At 34.0% G+C, this 5,970-nt stretch overlaps 1 pseudogene across 1 annotated transcript; it reads right to left on the reverse strand.

The window, feature by feature from the left end:
- Positions 1-1,108: 1,108 nt before the first annotated feature.
- Positions 1,109-4,566, reverse strand: LOC149528299 (xanthotoxin 5-hydroxylase CYP82C4-like; annotated as a pseudogene). The gene is made up of 2 exons (XR_016358605.1): positions 3,518-4,566; positions 1,109-1,839 (listed from the first exon to the last, which is right to left on the reverse strand). The product of XR_016358605.1 is annotated as a xanthotoxin 5-hydroxylase CYP82C4-like (transcript).
- Between the last annotated feature and the right edge of the window lie 1,404 nt (positions 4,567-5,970).

The following is a 5,970-nucleotide window of genomic DNA, read 5'->3' on the forward strand; positions in this document are numbered from 1 at the left end:
ACAGATTTATGCCTTGATGATCCTTTCATTAATGATATTACATTATTATTTATCTAAATATATTTTTAAAATGAAACTTATTAATATCAAGTAATTTGAAAATATATATAAAATTTCTATCAAAAATCTTGAGCTGGTCTTCCTTTTTCTTTATTTATCTTTAAATTGACTGCAACCAAGGTTGCATGGTTATGAGGGTAATTAGGTCTCTTAGCTAAGACAGAAAGTTTTGTATTTAGAATATATCTTCCTGGTTATACTCTATATCTTTAATGTTTGTTTTCTGTTACTTGTAATTGAGGTAAAATTCAGCTTCTCTATATTTCATCTGTAGAGTAAAACAGAGTGCTGCATTCATAGAATATATATTTTTTGGTTATACTCTATATCTTCATCTGTTCTTAGTTGCTTGTAGTGTAGGTAAAATTCATTTCCTCAATATTTCATTCTATATTATAGATTACGCAATCATAAAAGTGTTAAACAACTAATATTATTCTAAATGTGAGAAGAACATTCATTTCAAAATATGGTAATTGTTTATTTCTTGGAAAATTAAAGATTTGCTAAACAAACAGTTAAATATAATTTATCTCAGTTCACAAAATCTAATATCAATGACATACTAACAATCACCAGATTTAGTTCAGTACAGATAAATTATTTATTTAAAAATATAATATATATAGTTAAAAAATAAATGTATATATACTGTTCCTATCTATTCTTAAAAAGACCAAACATTAAACATAAATATCAAATAAAATAATTAATACATTGAAGAAACAAAAAATAATTTCAAAAAACTTCTCTCTTAAGCTGGGAGACCCTCAAACATTTAAAAGCATTTCTATAAGATACATTGAAGTCCAAAATATATACATTGAACATCATGATACTGCAAGTCCTCGTAATAATGTTTTGAAGCAATAACATGGTAAGACAAGCTTCATAAGCCTCTACAATGATTTTCCAGAAGAATATTGACAGCATATTCTTCTGGCAATCTTTTTGACCTCAAACAGGGATGGATCTTATTAAATTAAGCTGAAGCTGATCAAATATTTGGGCCCACAATCATATGAACATGACATATATACACAATACAAACCATAAACAGGAACAGGCGAATACAATGGTTTATAACAAGAGGTATACAAACCATAGACAGGAACAGGGGAATACAATGGTTCATAACTCGACCTCTTGCTGGTATAGATGGTGGGAAAGGCGAGGCTTTATGGTAACCTCGAGAGGCGTTGCCCTTGGCATTGTCAAACCAATCCTTTCATTCATGTCAATCACTCTCCCATCTGGAACAAACCAATCAAAGCTCTGCAACAGCCTTGCCAGAGTTGTTTGAATCACACACATTGCCAGAGAAGCACCTGGACATGATCTTCTCCCTGCCCCAAATGGAATCAACTTGAAGTCATTCCCTCTCATTTGCCTGCTATCTATCTCAAATTCCCCATCCATAAAACGATCTGGATTAAATTCCTGTGGGTTTTTCCACACTTTTGGTTCCCTGTGGATCGCCCATGCATTTACCATCAGCGTTGTTCCTGCAGGAATATGATATCCTCCTATTGTGCAATCCTCAATAGATTTGTGAGGTATCAGCAAAGGTGATGATGGATGAAGACGCAGAGTCTCTTTAACTATTGCTTGCACGTATGGTAACTGAGGTATATCTGACTCCTCCACAAATCTGTTTTGTCCAATTTTAGAATCAAGTTCATCTTGTGCTTTTTTCATTGCTTGGGGATGCTGCAACAACATTGACAATGCCCACTCTACCGTAGCTGAAGATGTACCAGAGCCTCCATTTAACATAGCCTGCAAGGGAACAAGAAAAAGAGATAAAGATCGGTCGTAGGAAATCCTATTTGTTCATGAATGTTAACATTTTGTTCTTAAAACTGCTGTGAACAAGTTTCAATATTCTTCAATCCTAAGTGCCGGTTCCAGCAATGGTTTAAGTTTGTGAATATGACATTTGTGGTATACGGGTATAACCTCTGTTGCCTGCCATAAAGACTAGAAACTTTGTTCAATCCTAATATAAAATAATTCCAAGTAATGCACTTCAGAAACAGTATATACACCAAACAGCACGGAGAACTTGATTTATTAACAGAATATAGACCAAACATCACAAAGAAGTGGATTGATAAATCCAAAGGAACAAAGGAAAACTTAAAAAGAGAGAACAAAATTAGCTTATCATTCATCAAGCAAAAACCGGAATGTAGACAGTAAACATCTTCCACACAAAAAGAGGCCGTCATTAATGCTTCCAACCTAGTTCTTTGGAGGTGAGAAGTCCAGTGCAAATCTATTGAGTTAATATCTAAAATCAGAAAAGCTTTGGGACACATCGTTGGATAACACTTCATTTTTTTAAGTTCATTTATAGAATCATGTAAATACAAGTTTGCCTCAAGAATCTATAACTTCAACATTATGTCTTTGAGGACCTAGTTTCTTAGAGTCACTTATCCCTTATTTCTTCTTTCCTGCATGGACACTTCTTGTCTATCATAAGCAGATCTTAATAAAAATTAATGCAAATAGAACGTCTATTTTCCACGATGAAGAGTTCGATACAAACAAGAATTCTTTAAACAAATTTGGTAATAGGTTTTAAGCAAATGGGATTCCAAGAAAAGTGGGTTTAACCTTAGAGGAAACCCTGTGATTGAGCATGCTTTAAGCTGGGACAAGTGACCTCTTAGAAGTTCCCGTGCTTGAACTCTGAGGATCACCTAGATGCAATTCATTCTCGTAAGAAATGGGTCCTTATGAACCACAACTCATGGATCATGGATCAATGAATTAGATTCAAAACCTACAAATTTGCATTCTAATAGCAATACCATAAGTTTTACTCTAACAGATAGTGCATTTATCATTTGATTAGATTAAGAAATCTAGAAAAACAAATCAAAACTAAAAGAAAAGACACAACAGTGTAAACCCATCCTTTATGAAGAAAAGAACTAAATTAAAGATAGGAAGAGCCTTCAAAATAAGAACACATCCCCAAAATTAAATTAAATTTCTAAGGTTTTAGCTAAATCTACTTTTCATTAGAATAATACTGAGATTACTTTTATTTCAAAATCAAAATTGTCCTATTTGGTATAAGCAAAGATTTGAGTGATTTTTATTTTTAAATTTCTTTGGCTAATGTTGGTTACAATGTCTGGTAGGGTTTGTATTCCCTGGTAGGTTTTGTAAGAGAGTAAATTGCTGATCTCGAAAATATGGGCTTTATCTAATTGTTTGTGTCTTTAAAGGAATAATGAATCTTGATACAATCCTAGTGCTACAGCATCTGGTTCTCCTCTATTCCTACAAGAGTTTATACTTATAGACTAGAACTGGCAAAGTAAAGGACACTTACAATAGTAGTAACAAATACATCTTTATCAGTAATTGCTTCACCATTCTCCTCTATTCCTAAATGAGTTTATACTTATAGACTAGAACTGACAAAGTAAAGAACACTTACAATAGTAGTTGCCTTAACAAATACGTCTTTATCTGTAATTGCCTCACCATTCTCCTCTGCCTGAGACATGAGCACACCAACAAAGTCCTCCATCTCTCCCCCGTCTTTTGATCCTTTCTCCCTGTGCTTCTCCAGAATTCTCTGCATGTACAGGTCTATCTTCTTCTGCAGCTTCTTCATAATTTTCTCATACCCTTGCAAATCAAGCCACTTCAACCAGGGAATATAATCCCCGATACAAATCACCCCTTTCAGGATGAACGACTCTTCAATCAGATCAATAAACACATCTATCGAAATCCCCAATTCTTCAAAATACCTCTCATCTATGATCATAGCCATGAGGATTTTAAACGTCATCGGGGGCAAAACATTTCTCATGTTCACAACACCCTGCAATTGTGACTGTTGGAACAGAGAACTTACTGCCTTTGAAATCTCCTTCATTCTCTTCTCTCCAAACGACTGGATTCTTTTGGATGACAGAACCTCGAGCACACAGATTTTTCTGGCATTTCGCCAGTAGGGGCCATAAGGAGCCCAACCCAGAATAGAATAATTGTAGCCCAAATGCTCGGCTTGTGTAATTTCAGGGCGAGAAGCAAAGGATTTATCATTTACCTTGAGACATTCTCTGGCCATGTCCGACGAACTTATCACTAAAACAGGGTGGCTACCAAATTTGAGATGCATAATAGGGCCATAGATCGATGAGAGTGAGTATAGAATCTGATGAATTGGCCTACTTTTATCTTTGAGAAGATGAAGGTGACCAATCACAGGAACAGCTCTAGGGCCTGGAGGAAGAGGGCTCCTATAATTTCCAAGGCTTTTCAGTAGAATTTTTGTCACAAGAAAGACAATTGCGGCTCCTAACAGATAAAAGGGCATCGTAGAAAACACAATATCCATTGCCTCAGCCTCAATGTGCCCTAAATTCTACCAGAGCCATAAATATTATAAGCTGGGCTGAGATTGCTGGGTTCATCTAATGAGCTACATATATATTGTAACTTGGACTGGATATGGAACGTTTACACATTACGTGTTAAGCCATTTTTCATCCTTGTTTTGGCACATTGCATGACAGCATTATCACGCCATTAGGGTTTTACATGTAAAAATAAAAAATACTCTGAAGTATTGCCGTCTTGGAGAATCTCCATGCTCTGGAGTTTCTTAATTATGCATTTTCTTTGAGGCCGACAATAACACGTGAGCAAGGTATAAAACAAGTAAGTGCAACACTTGCAGGCAACTGTGTGTGAGCCTTTCTGTTAAAAACAATTGATGGGCAGAGAGCCCGCAGAAGTGGACATGTTTCTAATTTTGAGAATAAAATGAAAAATGCCTCATTTTAGAAATTAATTAATATATTCTCAAATCTGCATTTGGAGTGTTTGTTAGACGTTTCATGGAAGTCATTGTCCTGTGTATTTTTGGACACTGTATGACAAGAATGGCATGCCATGAGAGTTAAAATAAGTAAATAAACAAGCTATTAACTGCAACTTGAAATTATAATTGCAAGCAATTGTAAACTAACCAAAAACAACCACCAAGGATGATAGAAAATGAATGGCTGTAGTAAATTCAAAGATGAATAAATAAAGAAAAAGGATAGGAAGCTAAAGGTTTCCGAGAGAAACAAATTATATATTTATTTTATAACTCTTTAAAAATTGGTTGTTATCAATAAGTTTGATATTAAAAATATTTTTGGATCGACAATGTTATTGTTAAAAGGATTACTAACGTTCAAATTTGTATTAGGCTATGCATTTAAAGGTCTTGTATCATAGGAATGTTGAGTTTGCAAGTTTAAATAAGTAAAGTTTGGAGATGAGTTCTACATTTGTGGCCTCATCCATATAGATTTGGTCACTAGTCACAAGTTTGTGAATCAGTCATAGAAAATATGAGATTCTTTTAATGAAATAAACATAATGATAATTGCAATCTATTTGAAAGGGAAGGTTGAGATCATTTACTAAATTGAGAAGAATAAATAAGAGATTTTAAAGAAGGAAACACGAAGATAATTGAAATGCTATTAGAAGATAGGCCTCTCACACTTTTCTTAGGCAACATTTTCAAATCACCTCCTCATCTAATTTGAGAAAATCACATCCTCCTCTAATTTGGGAAAAGAAAACAAGCAATTCATTTCAATAAGATGGAAAGGTAGAAAATGTAAAGATAATTAGAATCTTTTTGAAAGATAAACATATTTTTTGAAGCATTTTTTTGAAGCATTTTTTTGTGATCATTTCCTTATGTAGTGTGGCAATAGTAATTAAGATATTCTATTCTATTACATGAGACTGAAAGAGTAGGAAATATAACGAGCATTAAAATCCACTTGAAAGAAAGGTCCCTCACACTTTCCTTGACACACTTTTTAAGAACACCACCTTACTTGATTTGGAAAAAGTAAATAAGAGATTCTTTTA

Source organism: Cupressus sempervirens, chromosome 11, assembly GCF_028749045.1.
Source record: "Cupressus sempervirens isolate cs-2001-9-10 chromosome 11, ASM2874904v1, whole genome shotgun sequence".
Lineage (NCBI taxonomy): Eukaryota > Viridiplantae > Streptophyta > Pinopsida > Cupressales > Cupressaceae > Cupressus > Cupressus sempervirens.